Here is a 23,521-nt window from a genome sequence, read left to right as displayed (position 1 = left end):
GCTGCCTGTGGGATCTTGCTGTGCATTAATTGCCTGCTGTGTTTCCTATCTTGCGATATTGACTGTGCTTTAATAATTAATCCACTGAGTTTAAAACTCTCCAAAGGGCCTGGAATTTAAACTCCTAAATGTTTTAACTGACTGGTTTGTATTTGGATGTTGCTCATTGAGATGGTTTGTGTGTGACAGAGAGGAAACCCTGGGTTCTTGCTGTGCTATTTCCCTTAAAAACGTTCTTGTCTTTGAATCACTTTTTTCTCTTTCTCTTCCTCCCCAGCAGGAATTTTCCTTTTGAAAACTGCCAACGTGAGGAGGAATCCTTGGACGGCTTCCTCCAGAGGGGACCCAGACAGAGGCCTATTCCACAGGCCTCGCCTAACACAGGCCTCCATGTGAATTGAGCCTGTTCATTACCCCAAGGTATAATCTCCTCTCTCTGGGACCCGGTTTTTTGGCGGTGCCTCAGGTTAACTAATTCCAAATTATGGCCTTGGAGTTTTAAATCCGGTTTGAAGCCTGGGGTTAAAGTAACCCACCCCCTTGTGAATTGACACAAACATGTTTCCCTCCCTGGTGTCTGACAGACAGTACTCCCCCCCAAAGAGGAAAGAGGTTTTGTGCGGAGCAGTGATTTGGACAGTGAAATGAAAAGCACAGCGGCCAGTTTAATTCAGTTGACTGAGGATCTGATTGTTGGGACTGTCAGGTCCGTGCAATGTGAGGGTTTAAATCGGGGGAGGGGGGTTAGTGGGGGGGGGACAGTGGCCATTTTAATTCAGTTCAAAATTTCCGAAGGGGGAGATTTCACTGTCTCAGTCTCTCTCTCTCTCTCTCTAGTCAGTCATCAAATGAAAAGCAGTGCTTAACACAACTGATAATTCATCAATTTGCAGCATGTGGGATATTGCTGTGCCAAAAAATGCATTCAGTGTTTCACACTGCAACAAAGATTTAAATTTTAAAATCTTGTGGTTGTAAAAGCTTTCCTGAGGGGCTGGGAAATGAGGCAGTGAAAACGTGTAAGCGACTGGGATAATTCCCGAATCATGCTTGTGTTTTAGGCAGGGCGATGAATTTAATGGATAAATTTGAGGAGCCATTTTTAATACTGTCTGTCTCTCTCTGTTATGTGTCCCTAACAGAAAGAGGGAGAGAAAGAGAAAGAGAGAGAGAGAGACAGACAGGCAGAGAAGGAAAGAGAGAGGGGAGAGAGAGAAAGGGAGAGAGAGAGAGACAGATAGGGAGAGAGAAATGGAGAAAGATAGAGAGAGAGCGAGAGAAAGAAGAGAGAGAGAGGGAGACAGTGAGGGAGAGAAAGGGGAGAGAGGGAGAGACAAAGAAAGAGAGAGAGAGAGAAAGAAGAGAGAGAGAGAGAGAGAGACAGCGAGGGAGAGAAAGGGGAGAGAGGGAGAGACAAAGAAAGAGAGGGAGAGAGACAGGGAGGGAGAGAGAAATGGAGAAAGATAGGGAGAGAGCAAGAGAAAGAAGAGAGGGAGAGAGAGACAGCAAGGGAAAGGGGAGAGAGGGAGAGACAAAGAAAGGGAGAGAAAGGGAGAAAGAGGGAGACAGCGAGAGAAACATAGGGAGGGGGAGAGAGAGAAAGAAAGAGTCAAAGAAAGTAAAAGAGAAGTAAGAGAGAGAGGGGAGAGAGTGAGGGGAAACAGAGAGAGAGGGAGAGAAAGAAATGGGAGAGAATGAGGAGAAACTGAGAGAGAGGGATATAGGGAAAGAAAAGTGAGAGTGAGGGGAATCAGGGACAGGGAGAGAGAGAAAAGGGAGGGTGAGGAGAAACTGAGTGGAAGGGACAGAAAGAGGGAGAAAGAAAGAGAGACAGGGAGAGAGGGAGAAAGAGAGTCAGAGAATGAAAGAGAGAGAGAGAGAAAGGGAGAGAGGAACAGTGAGAGAGAGGGAAATGGAGTCAGTGGTGTGGGGGGTTGAAGTGAGACAAGATCGGGATTGGGCGGGTGTCTCCAGTGTGGATTCACTGCCCAGCTCCAGTCACATCCTACCAGAAATTGGGATTTGCAAATATAAATCCTGGGTTGGCAATTTTAAAAAAGTGTCCTGTGAGCTCAGGGACGGATTTCCTTTCTGGAGAGGAGCTCACTGCCGCTTGTGGGATCTTGCTATGCAACACTGGGCTGGAGTCTGCAACAGTGAGCACGCTTTTAAAAAACTGGATCATTGACTGTAAAGCGCCCGAGGGTGGGGGGGTTGAGGGGTGTGTGTGTGTGTGTGTTTCTGTATTTCATCTTTTCTTAAATGTATAAGCAACACCAATGTGATTTGTCATTATTTTGAATTGGGTGAGGATTAGGGGTTTGGGGTGGGGGTGGGAGATAGTGAAGGACTGGGTCCCATTTGCCATTTGTTCCTTCCAGCCCTGCTGGTGAGATTTTGGGGTGAGCTGTGGATTGGTCTGTGTGACTGGCCCCTGTTCTAGTCCCTGAGGTTTTAGTGCAGGGTCTGTGACTGAGGCTCAAAGGGTTAGAACGTTACAAACTGCAGTTTTCTACTCTTCTCGCTGCCTGACATTTCAGACAAGATTTACTCCGTCAATCGCCATCACTGAGACCGATTCATCTGGAGATTTACAGGTTGCGGCTTGTGGGATCTTGCTGTGCGCACAAAATGGCTGCAGCCTTGGGGAACTGAGAGACAGCAAAACAAAGGAGGCAGTGGGGATAGGGGAAAGGACAGGGATCTGGGGGTCTCCGAGTGTCGTCACTGCCCAGCTCCCAGTCTCAGGAGGAAAGCCCCATTCTCACTCATATTCTTCCAGAGGGCAGGATTTAGTTGCAAAAGTAAAACTGTGCATCTGAGAGGGTGAAATGTGACCTGCTGCTTTGCTATTTTGTGTAAAAGTCTTTATCCCACCCTGTCTTTTCATCAATTCTCACCTAGAACACTTTGACCCGGCTGTTCCCACACTGTGGTGTGTGGGATCTTGCTGTGCACAAATCATGTGCATTTGCTGCACTGCAACTTTGAAAAAATATCATTCATTGAGTGTTTGAGGGCCTGGAATTAAATTTCTAAAGGTGAACGGACACTGGGTAAAGGCTTGTAATGCCGAATAATTCCCGAGTTTCAGGTCAGATGAGGAATTGGACAGATGAAGTGTGTGGGTGGGATGGGGGATGTCGGGGAGGCTTGGGAAGCATCAACATTTCCTAACCCCATCCCCTTCTCCCCCCCCCCCCCCCACAACCCCCAAAGTTTTAAAGAAGGAATTGAGTCCTTTCTGGGGATTATGGGGAGGATGCCTGGCTGAACACATTGCTGCTTGTGGGATCTTGCTGTGCGCACAGTGTCTGCGGCCTTTCCTGAACTGCAACCATGGCTATGCTGCCCCAAAGTGAGTTTTACTGATGCGCTGAGGCTGGATTGTTTCCATTTCGTGACCCCCCCAACCCCCTTCAGCCCACCTCTCCACGTAAATCACTGCAAAATCTCAAACATGGCCGGTGTTGTGATTGAAAACAGAGAGAGGAGGGAAAACACAGAGAGAGGGGGGGCATTTTGATCAAAATTCATCTGAGATAGAGAGAAAATGCCAGATTGAAAGATTTGCAGAAGAGAAAGATAAGCAGAGATAGAGGGAGGTGTAGAGAGAGAGATACAGAGGGAGGTAGAGAGGGATAGAGATATAGAGAGAGACAGGGTGAGAGGGAGGTACAGAGAGATAGAAATAGATACAGAGAGATAGAGATAGATAGAGAGATAGAAAGAATCACAGTGCAGAAGAGGCCCTTCGGCCTATCGAGTCTGCACCGACACGTGAGAAACACCTGACCTACCTAGAGAGAGAGAGAGATGAGTGCCAGAAGTTGGAAGGTTCACTGTTACTTGTTAATGTATAAACAGCATCAATCGTGGGCTGAGTGGGGATTGGGAGGGGCAGTGAATGAAGAGTGGGGGTGGGGGGGGGGGAGTGGGTGGGAGCGGTGGGGGGACAGAGGGGGAATCTTCAGTGTTTGTACTTTTAGTGATGAGGCAGGAAACCAGCTGGAGGAGGCAGGTTCCACCCAGAAAGAGACACAGGATCTTGGGGGGGGGGGGGGTGGGGGGGCTCTGTGGGTGGGGGTGTTTGGGGGGGTGTATCCAGTGTTTAGCCAGTGCCCAGCCTCTGGAGTAAAGCACCCCCACCCCTACCCTTTCCCTTCCTCACACAGGATGTCTGATATATTTTTTAAAATGTCGGGACAGTCTTGAGGCATTTTCAGCTTCATTCCATTTGAGAACTGTTCCCACTGCCTGGGTTTCATATCAGGGGAACGTGTTTGTGAAATGGTCTCTCTGTGATTGTGCATCATCAGCGAGTGAGAGGAGTGCTGGGATCTTGCTGTGCCTTTTGTTTCAGACCCTTTGCTTTATTTTAATCAATTTCCATTTCTCTCTCTCTCTCTCTCTGTCTCTCCCAGGGGGAATTTATCTAGAAGCTGCAGCTCTGTCGATGCTGAGGGTGAACCATTTTTGCCGGCAAGATTCCTGGGACAAGAGCTGGAGAGAATAATAACAATAAATGTCCACACGTCTTTTTGTCAATTTATTTTCCAAGGCTTGTGTTTGAGGCAGTCAGTGCAGTTTTGACAATAAGGGGGTGGGGGTGGGGCTGGGGGTCGAGCTGTTGTACAGGGGAAAATGATCCGGGATCTTCCTGCTTCCCGTCTCTCCCATTGGTGTAAAAACAGGGGGAGAGATGTGAATGTGGGTGGCCTGTCCCCAGGCACCAGCTTCACATGGAGGCACTGAATCAAATCCCATCCCAGCGTTCCCGCTCCCTCTAAACATACCGTCTCCTGGCCCCTCTCTGCCCCTCTCCCATGGGGAAATGGAGGGAAGGGCAGATTAAGCATTGCGGGTTGGGGGGGGGGTGGTGGGGGGGTGTGGGGACGGCCTCGAAAGGGCTGAATGGCCTCCCGCTGTCCCTGTGCCAACCAATGTTTGTGTGTGCTTGTGTGGAGTGAGCGGGCTGCATGGGGAAGAGGGTGTTAGACAGGGGTTTGTTCATGGGGTGGGGGGGGGTATTAGACAGGGGTCTGTTCACAGTGAGGGGAGATTAGACAGGGGTCTGTTCACATGGGGGGGATCGGACAGGGGGGATTAGATAGGGGTCTATTCACTGGAGGGGAGGATTAGACAGGGGTCTGTTCACAATGGGGGGGTGTTTAGACAGGGGTCTGTTCACACTGAGGGGGGGGATTAGACAGGGGTCTGTTCACAATGGGGGGGGGGATTAGACAGGGGTCTGTTCACAGTGAGGGGGGATTAGACAGGGGTCTGTTCACAATGGGGGGGGGGCATTAGACAGGGGTCTGTTCACAGTGAGGGGAGATTAGACAGGGGTCTGTTCACATTGTGGGGGGATTAGATGGGTCTGTTCACAAGGTGGGGGAATTAGACAGGTGTCTGTTCATGGTGGGGGGGGGTACATTAGCCAAGGGTCTGTTCACAGTTGGGGGGATTACACAGGGGTCAGTTCACAGCGGGGGAGGGGAATTAGACAGAGGTCTGTTTGGCGGGGGGGAATTATACAGGGGTCTGTTCACGGTGGTGATTAGACAAGGGTCTGTTCAGAGGGGGGTTTAGACAGGGGTCTGTTGGGTGGGGGGTGGTGCGGGAGCAAGTACATGAATGATTAAAGTTTAAAATGGAGAGTTTACATTGTGAGTGTGACAGAGGGACAGAGTGTGAGAGATAGTCAGATGGGGCAGGGGGAGTGGAGTGTTTTAGATGGGGGGGTTTAAGGGATGTCTGTCCTCATGGGGAGGTGGGGGTATTAATCAGGGGCTGTTCAGGCAGGCGGGTGGTGGGGGCAGTCAGACACTAGTTTGCAATTTTTGAGTGTGGGGTGGGGTGTGAAATATGGAGGAGCAAAAATGGTGAGGGTGGGGCTGGCATAAATTCAGAGGGGGGAGAAATCGAGGCGCTCCCCCAAATTTGAGGAGGGACCTGAAATGAGGGGGTTGTGGGGTCTTTGAGGGCGGGGCCTCCAATAATGAGGGTGGGGCCATTCCCTGGAAAATGGAGAATGGGGCAAAATTAAGGAGGGAACCAAAAAGCAAAGTGGGTTAAGGGGAAATAAATGCATAAGTTCCCCCCACCTTCCCCACCCCCACCCCAGATATTGAGGTTGGGGAGAATTAAGGGGACCCACAGAATGGAGGCGATTTATGGGTGGACCACAAATTGATTGGGAATGTATCCCTCACAGCACACGACCAATTCCAGGAAACACAACTTAACCAGGGCCAGAGAGGAACAAAAAACTAAGGCTGAACTTCCTGGAGATCCAGACAGGGCTCAATCTCTCTCTCTCTCTCTTACACACACACACAAACAGGTATAGAGCAGACACTGCCTCAGAGGGTACAGACACACACAAAAAAACTCACACAGTCCCAGCACACAGAGTACAGAGGCACACACAGTCCCAGCACACAGGGTACAGACATATACACAGTAACGGCACACAGGGTACAGACATACACATACTCCTGGCACACAGGGTACAGACACACACAAAAAAACTCACACAGTCCCAGCACACAGAGTACAGAGGCACACACAGTCCCAGCACACAGGGTACAGGCATATACAAAGTCCCAGCACACGGGGTACAGACACACACAAAAAACCCCACACAGCCCCAGCACACAGGGTACAGACACAGATGTACACAACACTCTTTAGAGATCCTCCCCTCTCTATTTTCTACACACTGTTATGAGGCCCTTTCAGATAGAGAAAGTGTAAAATACCCACCTTCACCAACCTGCATGCTGATGTCCATCACAGGAGTGAAAGAGGGAGCAGGGGCCTCTCACCTGTTCTCTGATAGCAGAGGGTCTGTCACTCAGACCCCACTCCACTCAGAGAGGGATCCTTCACCTATCAGCCACCAGCTTTGAGTGTCTCCATTTCAGCCCCCAGGTACAGGACAGTCCAAAGTAAATTTCCCTGTGTCCGGGGAAGTGGCTGGAGAGAGCGAGAGGGGATTAACATTCTACCATGTGACAGTGGAATAGTTGCTCCCATTAACCCTTTGTGCAATTAAAGACAAAAAACAACGCACTGCAGGAGCTGGAAATATGAAACCAGCAGAGAAAAAACCTGGACATTCTCAGCAGGTCCGGCAGCAACTTTGGACAGGGAGTCAGAGTGAATGTTTCAGGTCAGCCAGCTGGGAAATCATTATAGGGAAGGGGGTGGGGGGAATAAAAATCTAAGATCATTTCAGAAGCAGCAGGGGCTGCAATGGTGGTCTTTTGTCTTTGGGTGAATGAATGAATTTAAAAAAATGATCAAAGCCTCTCTCCCCCTCAAACCTGTTTCACAGTCTTGTGATTAAAGTGATACAACTCCACCCTCTGCTGGCGGAGCACAGCTACTGCAGGGATAAAAATGAAAAACTGCAGATGCCGGAAATTCAAAACAAAAACAGAAATACCTGCAAAAACTCGGCAGGTCTGGCAGCATCGGCGGAGAAGAGCAAAGTTGACGTTTCGAGTCCTCATGACCCTTCAGTTCTGTTGAAGGGTCATGATGACTTTTGTGTTACTCCCCCTCCCATCTCAGACCTCATCCAGGTTGTGCATTGACACGGATATAATGTAAAAAAAAACACTTGGCAATTTCACTGTTTCTTTTTGCAGTTGGATTCCCGCTGAAGGGACTTGCTTTGTGTGATGGTGAAATCTACAATTCTGCATCACCTTCAAATACCAGGGTCATTACTCAGCAGCAACTGAATTGCTGAGCTGCCTGGAGGGGAGATGATTGGAATTTTGATGGAAGCGGGAAAATCTCCCATGGATTGGACTCGTACTTTGTAATTTACCATCAGTACCAGACTCCTGACCAGGGATTTGTGAGGTTTCCCAATGATAAAGCTGCAAGTTTCAGTTTGTTTGTTCGACGTGCAGTGCGGCCATTCGCCAGCAGAGGGTGGCGATGTATCACTTTAATCACAAGACAGAAACAGGTTTGAGGAAGAGAGAAATTGACCCTTTTTTAAATGAATTGACCCCGAGACAGAAGATCTCCCATTACAACAGCTCCAGCTGCATCTGAAATGACTTTTAGGCTTTTTCAAACCCAATACCAAATCAATTCCTGACATGATATTTCCCTTTTTCTCCCTGTAATGATCTTTCTCTTCAGGTATTTATCCAATTTCCACTTGTAAGTTAATCTTGACAGCATCTGATTCACAGAATGAGTGAGGGGGAGAGGGGGAAGGATGATGTACCTGGACAGCTGAATGAGGGGGAGAGGGGGCAGGATGATGTACCTGGACAGTTGAGTGAGGGGGAGGGGTGCAGGATGATGTACCTGGACAGGTGAGTGAGGGGGAGAGGGGGCAGGATGATGTACCTGGACAGGTGAGTGAGGGGGAGGGGTGCAGGATGATGTACCTGGACAGGTGACTGAGGGTGTGAGGGGGCAGGATGATGTACCTGGACAGGTGAGTGAGGGGAGGGGGCAGGATGATGTACCTGGACAGGTGAATGTGAGGGAGAGGGGGCAGGATGATGTACCTGGACAGGTGAGTGAGGGGGAGGGGTGCAGGATGATGTACCTGGACAGGTGAGTGAGGGGGAGATGGGGCAGGGTGATGTACCTGGACAGGTGAATGTGAGGGAGAGGGGGCAGGATGATGTACCTGGACAGGTGAGTGAGGGGGGGGGGGGAGGACAGGATGATGTACCTGGACAGGTGAGTGAGGGGGAGTGGGGCAGGATGATGTACCTGGACAGGTGAGTGAGGGGGAGAGGGGGCAGGATGATGTACCTGGACAGGTGAGTGAGGGGGAGGGGTGCAGGGTGATGTACCTGGACAGGTGAGTGAGGGTGTGAGGGGGCAGGATGATGTACCTGGACAGGTGAGTGAGGGGAGGGGGCAGGATGATGTACCTGGACAGGTGAATGTGAGGGAGAGGGGGCAGGATGATGTACCTGGACAGGTGAGTGAGGGGGAGGGGTGCAGGATGATGTACCTGGACAGGTGAGTGAGGGGGAGAGGGGGCAGGGTGATGTACCTGGACAGGTGAATGTGAGGGAGAGGAGGCAGGATGATGTACCTGGACAGGTGAGTGAGGGGGGGGGGGGGGAGGACAGGATGATGTACCTGGACAGGTGAATGTGGGGGAGAGGGGGCAGGATGATGTACCTGGACAGGTGAGTGAGGGGGAGAGGAGGCAGGATGATGTACCTGGACAGGTAAGTGAGGGGGTGAGGGGGCAGGATGATGTACCTGGACAGGTGAGTGAGGGAGAGAGGGATTACTTTGCATTCTGCATTTTCTTACAAACAAACATATTCCAATAATAGGAGTAGAAGTACGAAATCTGTGTTATAGATTAAAGAGTTTCTAAAGAAAACGGACAAGTTTCTTGCCATAAAATGTGTTTTTTTTATTTTGCAAGTGAAGCACAACCATTTTGCCCGCCATTGACCAGCTACAAACTGGAGTTTACATCAATCACAAAACAAAATATTATCATTTAACTTAACCCAACCCAATAGACTCTCTAACCCCCTTTCAACACCCCACCCCCTCTCCCCCATAAGCTTTTCACTGAGTCCAACTCTTTCCCGTAGGGTCGAGCACAACATCGAACTAAACTCGACTCATCCTTTGGAGTTTCCAATCAACCCAAAATGCTGCAACATTTCAAACCAAAAGCCAGTTCATGGTGACAAATGAAGGTCACTGCTTTCGAGGGAAGGAGGTTTCCACATTGTAAATGAAATGCTGACGAATGCTTTCGGTGTCAGCTTAGCTTCTAAACTGCAGAGGTTGTATTTTCCAATCGCCCAAAGTAAGAGCAAGGGATTGCAATGGGTTTACAGCCGAGTTGTTAGTGAACACAAGCTGCTTTACCCTAGAAGTTGGATTGTGTTGGCCTGCCAGGGTTAAGCGTTTGTAGAAAGCAGACCTACATTGTCACAGGCAGGCCCAGTGTGCACTCCATACCGGCCCTGGGGCCTAATCTCCATCAGAGAAGTGAGTTCCAAGTGGCTGCTGGTCGACCCTGGGAGGCTTCATCAGCACCGAGGATGTGGAGCTTGAACAATTGAATGGGTATCTCTCAGCTAGAATCTGGAGAGATGAGGAGGTAGAGGGAGGGATGGAGTGACAGGGAGAGCTTGTGTAAACATCAGGACCCAGAGGGTGATCAGAGAAAGGACCGAGGAAGTGATGGAAGCCACCGACATATGAGAGGCGGGTGTATAGGACAGCGGGGAGGGAGGAGGGTGTGTGGGGGTGACCTGGAGGGTCTTCTATCTGAGGAGTGATGTGTTGAGGAGGGAGGCTCAGTCCTCAGGGGAGTGGTGTTGGGAAACAATGGGGATAAGACCCGGCTGAAAATGTACCGACCTTTGAAACTTCAGCGGGGTTTGGAGGAGCAGCTCCTGTTCCTCCGGCTCCATGGAGACAAACTTTTTAAAGCGCTTTGTGGCAGCTTCTATCGGCTCCTGAACATGGAAGTTAGTTCGATCACACAGAAGAGGAGCTTCTAGCAGCAGAGGCTTTCATAGCTGCTCAGTTTATCCTGGGGATCTGATAACCGGCTTTATCCTGTCTCACAGTTCCTGATGGAACATCCTAACGCTCAGAAACACTCTCCTGTAGTTCCTTTTCAGCCAATATTAATATAGCAGGGGGCGAATTCCCGGCACATAATGATACAGCGAGGATCATTCTTGATGTTCAATGGGCTCTATCAGCCTCCAACTGGCTCCACAGTGAAAGATCCTCAGTCTGAATTGATCAGGTGAAGATGCTTTGCCTGGGGTCGGTTCAGTCTGTGGGTTGCTGTTGCTTTAATGTAGATTAGTTTGGGAATTTGTTAAAAGTTATGGTGGTAGTAATTTGTAACCATGTGTATATATTTTAAAACAAAAACAGAATTACCTGGAAAAACTCAGCAGGTCTGGCAGCATCGGCGGAGAAGAAAAGAGTTGACGTTTCGAGTCCTCATGACCCTTCGACAGAACAGATATATTTTAACCTGTGTACATTAGTACAATGTTTCAATTAGTTTAATATAAAAATCTCGAGAACTGATGGCCTGATTCCTGAATTTAGAGTCGCATCTCAACCAAAACATTTAAAACTATGGGTTATGAGAATTACTTCAAGTTTCCTTCTAGGTTTTCTAAATAACTCCACTTTCCCAATTGGCTGGGTCACAACAATTGGAAGTGAGCGGAAATTAAGTAGCCAAGTTGGTTCCATGGTGTAATGGTGAGCACTCTGGACTTTGAATCCAGCGATCCGAGTTCAAATCTCGGTGGGACCTTTTACTTTCGACAATCTGCGTCTCCTTTACAATTGCCATGGCGTACGATTCGAGAGGGCAAATTTTGAACCAGCCCCCCTGCCATTTGAATGCGCATGACTGAGCCTCTTGCGCCAGTTTCCTGCACCGTCATTGTTTTGGGTCTTGGCCCTGCTCTTTATCTGTCCCATTGAAAGGATGCAACAGTTTGCGTCACATGAGGAGAACCATTGGACGGGTCGCTGGGAACGTTGGCGCCAATGTGAATGCATGAAAGACATGAGCCTGAGGGGAAGAGCAGCAGTTGGTTCCATGGTGTAACGGTGAGCACTCTGGACTTTGAATCCAGAGATCCGAGTTCAAATCTCGGTGGAACTAAATTTGTCGTTTGTCAAGCTGATATTTTCTATGTTTCTAGAATACCAGAAACTAATTCATGACGTGGTTCTGGGGTTTATAAATAAATTACAAAAGTACAAACCGTAAGGAAGCAATGTTGAATGTTCGTAAAGCACTGCCGTGTCCTCAATTCTGGCACCACACTTTAGGACCAACGCAGACATCAGGCACCGTGCAGAAAATGTTTATGAGATGAAAGGCTTCAGCTCCCTGGGTCATTGGTAAAGTTGGGGCTGTTCTACGGAGAGAAGGGAAGGTTGAGATGAGTTTGGGCAGGGGTATGACATGTCATGAGGGGTCTGGACAAATTACACGGAGAGGCACTTGACTTCCAAAAGGGAATTGAATAACCATCTGAAGAGGAATGAAGGTTAACCCACAGGAGTGCTACCTGGAAAGGACGATGGAGTGGGAGTAGCTGAGTTGCGCTTGCAGAGAGCTGGCACAGGCACTCCGGGCTGAATGGCCTCCCCCTGTGCTGTAACCATCCTGTGCCTCTGTAATTCTATGATAACGGACGGGTAACCTGCAAGCAGCCACAGATTCGCGGCAATTGCCACAGAGATGTGGACTTATCGTTATACCGAGACATTTGAGGCTGTAAAAGTTATAACCAAGGGAGCGGTCTACGTGAAGAGGAACCGTAATGGATGCATTTCAAATGATCATTTTTTTTTGAATGATAGAAGGAAAGATAACATGACTGTGTTTATTGAGTGATTTCCCAATTAAAAATTATCACTGAGCTGAGGAGACAATTGATGTGTCATGAAATGCTTTGCCGCAGGCAGTGTGAATGAATTGTATCCTTAAAAGCGAAAATGGAAAACACTTCTGAGACACAGGGATAAAGTGGGTTGCGTGGAGAGTGTGTAGCTGTGGGTAAATTCCGAAACGCCCCAGCAGAGTAGCAATAAACAATCTGGCTTCCTACTGAGCTGTGAAATTCTTTAAATTCAAGCCAAGAATATCTCATTAACTCTCGTCTCTAATCCCTAAAACCTTTGATTGCTCGTTTATTCAGAGGCTTGACATCCTTGGCAGTAAATGCTTATCAGATAAACTGACCCTTTCACCCAGTCATCCAGTACTTTATGTGTTTGCTTCAGAGAAATTTTCATGCTTAAACGTGCTGGTTAATTATTGACCATTGTGTCCAGTGATGCATTAAGCAAAAAAAAGGACACAGCAGAAAATCACGCGATTTACCAGTGTAACATTCCAACCAACAAGTTATCGTTGTAACTCTTTCGAGTACAAACACGTTTTTATCTGTTCCTATTCAGATGAAATTACATTGTTCCATAAATTGCTATAATGAGATTTGAACTCCTGATGTTGGGGTTACAAGCCCAGTACCATAACCTCTTGGCTATCATAACAGAACTCAAGTTATCGTTGTATATGTCGTTGTTCTTGCTGTATGGATGGTATGCATTGTTATGCGCAGATTATATTCCCATTTGTAATAACTTCATGAAACCACCATTGTATTTCCTGCTTCACCTGCAATGCTTCTGGTCATATTTTGCTTTTCAGTAACAATTTAAGGCAATTGTTTTCAATGTAACTTATTTCTGGGGATGTAAGTGATTCTGACATGTTTCAATGTGTTCTCACCCGACTTAATTTAATGTTTTTATGCATCAACACCAAAGGAGGCTAGGATGTGGAGAGAGAATGTTTTTATTTATTTGCTCTTGGGGCCTGAGCATCACTGGCAAGACCAACATTAATTGCCCACCACTAATTAATATTGAGGGAGCAGCGGTAAACTGCCTCTTTGACCTCTGCAATCCGTGTGTCGTGGTTATACCCACGGTGTCTTTCTTTTTCTGTAATGTTTTGATGTAGCTGAACAGATTGGTTTACCATTTCATGGGGAAGTCTCTGTGGATCTGGAACTGTATATAGGCCAGACTGTAAGAATGGCATATTTGAACAACCAAAGGGCATTAGTGAAACAATTGTTTCTCTCTCTCTCTCTCTCTCTTTCTACCACCGTTGATGTTTCACATTGTGAACAAGGTTCTTGTGGAATATCAATTGTCTGTGCGAATGTGAATTGGCGCTGCATAGGAAAAGAAGCTGGACCAAGTGTGAATTGTATATCACAGAGTCTCCCCATTTAATGACTTTAACACTGCCCAATGTTCTCTTTAACTCTCTCCCCTATATCACTCCCATTCATTCTGTCACTACCACTCCTCGTCCACTAGCACAACTCGGTTATTTTCCATCTGTCCCAGCCATTCCAAATTCGGATGTATCCATTTCTCATTCTTACAATGTTTCATCTGTTCTCTCCTGCCTGTCCTTATCATGTTCTGCCCCTTCCTCATTCTCTCTATCAAACCTGTTGCTGCTACATATTGCTCTGCCTCTTTCCCCACCTTCCTCTCCCATCCTGGTAATACCTGTCTACTCCTCTCTCCACCTGCCAACCACTGTAATAATTTTACATGTTAGATCATTGCGCGTGGACAAAGGCATTTCTGAAGATAGGGCCATAGTCATAAAGTCAAAGCATTTTACAGCACGGAAAGAAGCACTTCAGCCCATTGTGATCGCACCGGTCATCAAGCCCCTATCCGTTCTAATCCCATTTTCTAGCACTTGGCCTGTAAGCCATGTATGCTATGGTGTTTCAAGTGTTCATGTAAATACTTCTTAAATGTTGTGAGGGTTCCTGCCTCTACCACTTCATCAGACAGTATGTTCCAGATTCCCTCGCACCACACCGCCCCCCACCCCCCCGACCCCAGGATTTTTCCTCAAATCCCCTCTAAAACTCCTGCCCCTTACCTTAATTCTATGCCTCCTGGGTATTGACCCCTCCACTAAGGGGAAAAGTTTCTTCCTATCTATGCCCCTCATAATTTTGTTTATCCCTATCAGGTCCCCCCTCAGCCTTCTCTGCTCCAAGGAAAACAACCACAGCCTATCCAGTCTCTCTTCATAATGAAATGCTCCAGCCCAGGCAACATCCTGGTGAATCTCCTCTGCACCCTCTCCAATCACATCCTTCCTATAGTTAGGTGACCAGAACTGTGCACAGTACTCCAGATGCGGCCTAACTAATGCTTTATGCAACTACAACATAACCTCCCTGCCCTTGTATTCAAGGCCTCGATTAATAAAGGCAAGTTTCCCATATGCCTTCTTAACCACCTTATCTACCTGCCCTGCTGCCTTCAAGGATCTATGGACATGTACACCAAGACACCTCTGATCCTCTGTACTTCCTGGGTTCCTACCATTTATTGTGCATTCCCTTGCCTTGTTAGTCCTTCTAAAATGTATCACATCACACTTCTCAGGATTAAGTTCCATTTGCCACTATTCTGCCCAATTGATCAGCCCATGTATATCATCCTGTGGTCTAAGGCTTCCCTCTTCACTACTTACCACACCACCAAGTTTCATGACCCCTGTGAACTTACTGATCACACCTCCTACATTCATGGTCATGATCATTAATGTGCACTACAAACAGCAAGGGTCTGGACACAGGCTTCCAGTCACAAAAAAACAACCTTCGACCATCACCCACTGCCTCCTGCCACTAAGCCAATTGTGGATCCAAGTTGGCAATCTCAGATCTCAGAAATCAGGACAGAGGAAACACTGAAGGAAACATTTCTGATTTGGGGGGGGGGGGGGGGATTGTACAACTGAAAGTATAGCTTTCTTGCTGGGCTGATGTAATGAGGTGTTGCCAAATAAGCCAATCCTAGGAACAGATTGTTGAAGTCGGAGTCACGGAGGCGAGAACAATCTATAGTTCCATTCCCACTTTGACCTGAGCTATACTGCAATTGATCTCAGGACCCCTGAGTGAGGGGAGGTCAACCTGGCTCCTTACTATTGAGCATTGTTCACAGGGAGGTAACAGCATGCGAACTTGGCACAGGAGTGGGACATTTGACCAAGGCAGCCTGCTCCACCATTCAATAAGATTAAACTGACCAGATTGTAATCTTAACTCTACTTTGCTGCCTGCCTCCAGAAACCTTTGACTCCCTTGTCAATAAAACACCTGTCTAACTCAGCCTTGATCATATTCAATAACTCAGCCTTCGCTGATCTCTGGCACAGTGATTTCCAACAAATTAATGACCCTCTAACAGAAGAAATTTGTCCTTATCTTCATCTTGAATGGGAGACCCCTTATTTTGAAACAGCGTCCCTTAGTGCTAGATTCCTTTCAAAGGGAAAACACCGTCTTGGTATCTACTCAGAAAAGCCCCTTCAGAATTGTATATTTTTCAATAAGGTCACCTTTCATTCTGCTAAACACCAATGAGGCCAAACCTGCTCAATCTTTTCTCCTAAGAAAATCCTATTTGGAAGCACCTCCAATGCAAGTAGATCTCTCCTTAAATAAGGAGACCAGAACTCCCTGCAGTGCCTAGATGAGGTCTCACCTATCCTCAGTACAGCCGTAGCAAGACATAACTACATTTTCACCCCTCTCCCCTTACAATAAGGTGGAAAATTGCATTTCCTGCCTAATTACTCACTGTAACTGCATGCAACCATTTTGCAATTCATGAATAAGGACAACCAGATTCCACTTTACTAAGCAGTCTGCATGCTCTCTCTATTTAAATAATCCTCAGCTTTTCTATTTTTTCCAGCAATGAGGAACTCCTATTTTCTCACATTGTATTCCATCTGCCAATTTTTTTGCCTATGCAGTTTACATATTTGTAACCCTTTGAAGATTCTTTGTGTGCACTTCACATCGTTCTTTCTCTCAAATCTTGTACAGTCGCAAGGTTTGGCATCAATACGCTAGCTTCATTCACCCAAGACATTAGTATAGATGGCAAATAGTTAAAGGCCCAGCACTGATTCCTGTGGCAATATTATTCATTACGGTTTGCCAGTCTGACAACGAACCATTTATGCTGACACTTAGTTTCCTGTTAGTTAGTCAGTCTTCTCTCCATGCTAATACTTTGCCACAACATGAACAGTTATTATTTCATGTTGTCAGCTTTTGTGTGCCACCTCTTCAATTGCCTTGTGGAACTCCAAATGCATTATTATACTAGTCCCCCTTTATCCATCTGTCTTTTCCCACCCTCAACGGATAGTATTTTTTCTTCAAACAAGATTTCCCTTCAGTTGACTCTACTTGATTCAATTATGATTTTCTAAATATACTGGCACTACTTAAAACTGAACTTCAACGTGTTTCCAGTGACAGATATTCAGCTAATTACACTATATTTTTGTGCATTCACTTCATTGTTTCTAGAATATCTGTTTTTTTCTTACTTTTCCATTCAGCTGAGACTTCTTCAGAATATAAGGTATATTGGAAGATTACAACCAATGCATTCAGTCTCTCTGCATCCCAGGCCCCAGGATCCAGGCCATAATGTCAGCTTTCAACCCCATTCGTTTACCCAACACCTTTTCTTCCTGTGTGATTGTTTTAAGCTCTCCTTCACTTTTGCCCATCGATTTTCCGCTATTTCTGGGGTTCCTTCTGATTATTTTACCATGAAGTAACTCTCAAAGTACTGCTTCAAAGTTCTGACATTTCCTTGTTTCTCGCTATTAATACCACAGTTTCATCCTCTAAGGTACTAACATGAACTTAAATAACCTCTTCCCTTTTATAAACATCCATATGTTCTTACTCCATCTTTTTACAGCTTGCTAGTTTACTCTCATACTCTAATTTCTCTCTCATTTTTAAAAATCATTTGCTGACTTCTAAAAATGTCCCAATCTCCTTGCCGCTAACTTCCACAGCATTGTACACATTTTCTTTCAGTTTGATCATCCTTAACTTCTTCAGATATACACTGAAGATGCATCATATTCGCAGGCCCATTCTTTCTGAATGGAATATGATTTTGCTAAAAGTTATGAAATATATCATGAAATCTCTTCGCATGTTTTGCTTACATTTTAACTGATTTTCTCATTCCACATTAGACAACTGTGCATTCATACCTTTGTAATTGTCTTTATTTATACTTAAGACAATAGATTATGACAAAAGTTTTGCGACCTCAAACTGTAAGTGCAATTGTATGATGATATACTCACTCTTGTCCGCACGACCTTTGCAATGAAAAAATTAATTAATCCTGTCTTGTTCAGAAAATCAGTCCAGGAGATATGTGTGTGAATGCCAACCAGTGGAGTTACATTTTCTGAATCAGGGATGTGGGATCTTCAGGGTCCATACGCCAGCAACCCTCAGGTGGAGGTTGGAAAATATTAGCAATATTGAAATTTTTGCTTTGATCAGTAACTTGAATGAGATATTTTTGTGCAGTGGCTATGCTGTTGGAAAAGAGACATAAAAATGGTGAGAAATAATTGAATCTGAGAAATTCAGTAATTTGCCAGTTTGCGCCTAGAAAATCTCGAAGAAACCGATCAGATTATTGCAGGAACTCAATTAGTTCCCTGATATTCTTTGGGGAAAGAAAAAAAAAATCCAGATTGCCTCCTATGAAACAGGGGTCTCCAGTCACATCCCTGGCTTGTGAAACCTCATTCCCAGCTGAGGTGGCTGAAACTTGATAGATAATTTCATTTGGCGACTCAATGTTTTTGGATGTGCACTTGCAATGCCATGGCATACAATCGTCCTTGTTTGACCAGCACAGACTCGATGGGCCGAAGGGTCTTTTTCTGTGCTGTAGACTTCTATGACTCTATAATGTCACCCTTCACAGGGCGAATAGGAATGGCCTTTACCTACACTTCTAGAAGCTTAACCTACATCCTGAGACCAAAAACCCCAGTTCTGACACTGTATAGGGAGGGCTTGCATCATTCTCACTGTGGAGACCTATCCTTCTGCCACACTACACCCCCCCCTCCCTCCTCCCCTTTATATAGGAACATGCGAATTAGGAGCAGACTGGACCATCGGCACCTCAAACCTGCTCCATCATTCAATAAGATCATGGCTGATCTGATTGTGGCCTCAATTCCACATTCCCGCCTACCTCCTGGTAATCTTTGACTCCCTTGCTAGTCAAGAATCTATCTACCTCTGGCTCAAAAATATTCAAATACCCTGCCTCCACCACTCTCCGGGAAAGATTCAGGAAAGCTCCAGCTTTCTCTCATGCTCTAATTTCTCCCTCCTTAAGACTTTTTTTTTAAAGCCACTCTTTGCCATTCTATATATTCTGTCCAACCTTATGGCCTGCTACTCAACTTTGAAAAATTATACATTTTTTCTTTCAATTTCATACGACCTTTAACTTCAAATGTTAGCACCAGATGGTGCGCCCTCCCCTTAGAGTTTGTCTACATCGCTTGAATGTATGTTTTCCGAGTATTCTGAAATATCTTCTTAAATGCCTGCCACTGCATGTCTACTGGCTCACGCTTTAACCTGATTTGCCAGTTCAATTTAGCAGGCTCGTCATGCCCTCATAATTGCTTTCATTTAAATTTAAATCCTAGTCAATGATCAACGTCTCTCTCCCTCCAACTCAATGTGAAATTCAATGATATTATGGTCATATTATTTTCATATTGGAATTGCTGGGCCAAAATATACTTTCCTGTTCACCTTCCCTGTTCACAATGCAATGTTTAACTGAACTGTTATGGCACAGCCAATGGTAAATCCTGAGTTGTTGAATCCCAAAGGAAACTTGAAACAACTGCCACAACTTGTTTTGCAATTTGTGTAAATTTCGGGTTGGGCACCTTGAATTCAGTCGTAGTAAGACTGCCAAGTTTTTTTGGCTTTTTACAAAACTAGATTAAACATTTATTAACAAGAAACATTATTTTAAGCACATGCATATGCCTACAAATTACTACTATAATAACATCTAAATACCCTACTTAATCTGACCTCCAGTTACACTATCGTTAAGGCAACAGTAAGACACGCAGATTTTAAAAGGCCCAGGAAAAGAAACATGATACCCCAAACCAGTCGAATTCCAAGTGAGTTTTCCTAGCTTCAGTCCTTTGAAAACAGCAGCTTGAGGCATAGATGCTGAAAGTTTATCACATTTGTTAGTTCTCAAAATTCCTACTTTTGCACACAGTCTTCCCTCATTTATACATATTTTCGTCTATGAATGCAAATTCCAATTGTTTCACTTTGTCTTTGGACTTTACCTCCCTGATCATAAAAACCTCTCACAACACTAAATTTTACCAGTAAGCTTTGGGAGAAGTAAACACACTGCTCTAATCATCATATGGCTAGGTGACACATTTCACCCCTCCCTTGAAAACAATTTAGCTTGGTTTATTTAAAAATGCAAATATCCTTTAACACAATACATTCTAGACTTTCCCCATGTTTACCATGTTTACATCAAAGCCTTCAGACCAGATGCCTTTAATCCAATTAAGTTTCTCACACACACAGACACAGCTATCACTATTTTATTATAAATTCCAACAGCATTATTAGCATTACTATATCTTCCTGACAGAATCCTTACTATTTAGTCTACAACAGAGCAGCTATGAGGGCTATCGCTCAATGGTGGAATGCTTTCGGAAGAATAGACGCAAAGTTGCCTGTTCCTGAAAAGCAGGCAATGTCCCCACTTCCAGCTGGTCATTCTGAACATGCTACTTAGCTACATCTAGCTTGGCAATCATGGCAACCTATAAAGAAGCAGATTGAAAGCCAAGTGAGACTTTACTTTTCATTGCTATCTGAGAGGTGATGGGAGAGCGGCATGTTCTGTTCTCTGGTTCTCATATTTTGAACGTCCTGTAATGGGGCACATGAATATTTGATTTATGGGAGAGTGCAAGTGCTCCAACTTGCGACGTGGTATTTGCAATAGGACGATTAATAGGCAAAATTGATTTATGGTAGTTAAGGCAAAAGACTTGGTGGTTTAATAGTATTACAACTAGACGAAAAGCCATTTGATTTATTCAAATCGCGCGCACAGCGAAGAAAATCGTTAGGAAAATACGACTAATGCTCTTCAGAATGAACCTATTCTAGGATACTGCAACTTCATCACATCACTTCCCCTTACATCAAATAGACCCACACACTTCTGAGAGGAGAGAAAATGCAGTATATTAATCGGGTTGGGAACCTACATTGCAAAACTCTCCTCAGACCTGAAAAAAAAAATCAACACGCAATTTGCAGGAAAATAGGGAAAAAGTACTAACAAGCGTCTAACATCCATTGCACTTTCATTCCAAGTTCCTAATGGGGCAGAGGTGAGGGACGTTTGATATCGAAAGGACGCCGGTTGTGCCAAGAGTGGGATTGCTCAATGGTACAACAAAAGAAGAGCTGTACTCCGCATGTAACCTTTATTTTACCTGCCCTGGGTGTGTATGGTGGATGAATGTAGACATGCTTTACTGTGTGTTAGAGCTGCGATGTAACTTGCGTGGAGTCTAACGTATGACGGGGTTTGTCTGCTGATGTGGAAAGGTTCATTATGCGTTTATTGAGGGAAGCCACAAAGGTGGAGGTCTGAGGAGACTAAAGACTAGAGTTGAGGTAGAATACTGTTTCAAAAGATGGAAAAAGAAAGAAGTACAGTCTGGTGAGAGGAAGCGAAGGCTGGGGAAATAATAAAAGCGCGAGAACCAAGTACAATGCAATGGTGGGAAAACCTCGGTGAGACCAGATATATCTTACAGATGAAAACTTATAGATTTCATCTCTTCCTAAAGGAGTATCTCAAGCTAAAGTCAGCATACACAAAACACCCTCCTATAAAGGCTCCAATATTGTACGTATATATCCTTTAGGGAGTGGAACAGAGGCACTAACCAGTGTGTAGGTATATCAGCGACGAAGATGTACCCAGGCACCAATCAGAATTTAAATAACTAACTGATAAAGAGGGGAGGCAGGAAGACACCATTCAGTGTCTAGTTATGTCCCTGACAGTGATGTCACCATAAACTTATACGTCAGTCACTATATAGATCGCCCCGTGCAGAAGAGGAACCGACACACCAATCATTGGATAGCTATATCGTAAGGCAGAGAAACAGAGACAACAGTTAATGTACGGGTAGGTACCTGATAGGGGCGGAATGGAAAATGCTATTGAATTTACTCACAGCACCTTGAGAGTGACCGGCTGTTTCAAAAAAAGGGCCAATCTATCTTTGTGAGGCAGAGGGTATGGGAAATGTCAGCAATTCCAGACGACTGTGAATAACTGATTGATGTCTCCTTGTAGAAATGATGACTGACCTCCAACAACCACAACCGTCTTCATTTGTGCTAGGTATGACTCCAAACAGTGGAGAGTCCCCCCCCCAACCCCCCCCCGATTCCCATTGACTCCAGTTTTGCTAGGGCTCATTGATGCGACACTCTGTCAAATGCTGCCTTGATGTCAGGGCAGTCACTCTCACCTCACCTCTGGAGTTCAGCTGTTTTGAACCGAGGCTGTGATGAGGTCAGGAGCTGAGCGGAATGTCGTCTCCACAGCGATGGTGGTCACTGCTAATGATACTGTCATGGTGAGAGGATGTTAAATGGATACATGTATCTGCCTCAAGGAGGATTACAGAATTATGCTAGTCAGCTAAATAAAGAAACATTATCTATTTGAGTGAGAGGGACGAGTGAGCATCAGTTAGGGTAGGGATAACTCCCTGTAGGTGGTAGTGTTCTCATAGGCACTGGAAGTGAAATAATATTCATTTGAATGAAGAGATATAGCAGATTCTGCAGCCAGTTTGTAGATTCTGTAGGGAGAAGTAATGAGATGTTTCCATAAGTTACAAACATATTCTTCTTGATGGAGAGGTACAGAGATAGCCTCAAGTCAGTGTACAGATGTGAATGGAGACGCACAAAGAGACTCATCGCAGAAGGCAGGTATATCTCTGTGAATGGAGAAGAACTGAGATACTGCAGTCAATGTATAGATGCGATTCCTGTGAATGGAGAGGTACTGAGAGTCTCAACTCAGAACAGTTATGCCCCTGTAGATGGAGAGGGAGTGAGCGAAACCAGCCGAGTTAAGTCCAATGGACAGAGTTGGTGAGATATCCCAGCTGGAACATAGGTAAATCCATGAGTATGGAGAGGTACTGAGAGACTCCGCTCAGTTTATAGATCGTTTTCTGTTGTTGGAGAGGTACTTCCTGAATTCAGTCAGTGTACGGATACTTTCCTGTGGATGGCAAAGAACTGAGAGATGAAAGTCAGAACATAGATATATGCCAATGGATAGAGAGGTGGAAGGAGACTCTATGCAGAGTAAAGAAGTCTCCTGTGGATGGAGAAAAACCGATAGACTCCAGTCAGAACATAGATATCTTCCTGAGGACGGAAAGTTACCAAGCCAGTACAGTCAGTATACAGATGGAATCGATCCGATGTCCATGGTATGCCCAGATCGATCTTCTCCATGGCACATGGGGATGGGCAATAAGTGGCCGCTTTGCTGGCGACACACATCCACAGTCCAAGGATGAACGAAACAAAGAAGTTAGTTGTTCTGATAGTACAGTGGGAAAGGTAGACATCGATGTAAATTGAAAGGGAAACGCTGGCACTTTAAGGAGCTATTGAGGAAAGTAGACTTGATTTATGCTTTGAAATGCCTGTGTAACCGCGGGGTGACTTAGGTTAAAATCGACGCTCTTCTTTCCCTTCATTGCACAGCCGTCAGCAGATGTTCCATTTCTGTAACCGGCCTGTGATAGGACCGTTTGAATGGAAAGGACGCGGTAAACAGAAGAAGTGCGCTCGGCTGTCACAGTGCAGAAAATGTGGTCAAATTTTGTATGTCATTTATCCAAAAAACATGCTAAGACAATTCTATTTACTTCACAGCACCTTCACCAGTCGTGGACCATGGGTACAACCCAGGT

The 23,521-nt window shown here is 45.6% G+C and overlaps 2 non-coding genes across 2 annotated transcripts; both read left to right on the top strand.

The window, feature by feature from the left end:
* The first annotated feature begins 11,239 nt into the window (after window positions 1-11,239).
* trnaq-uug lies at window positions 11,240-11,311 on the top strand. Its single transcript has one exon. It is a non-coding gene; the product is annotated as a tRNA-Gln (tRNA).
* A 285-nt stretch (window positions 11,312-11,596) lies between these two features.
* trnaq-uug lies at window positions 11,597-11,668 on the top strand. Its single transcript has one exon. It is a non-coding gene; the product is annotated as a tRNA-Gln (tRNA).
* Window positions 11,669-23,521: the final 11,853 nt, after the last annotated feature.

Source organism: Carcharodon carcharias, chromosome 33 (assembly GCF_017639515.1).
Source record: "Carcharodon carcharias isolate sCarCar2 chromosome 33, sCarCar2.pri, whole genome shotgun sequence".
Taxonomy (NCBI): Eukaryota; Metazoa; Chordata; class Chondrichthyes; order Lamniformes; family Lamnidae; genus Carcharodon; species Carcharodon carcharias.
This window is presented reverse-complemented; position numbering and strand designations above follow the sequence as displayed.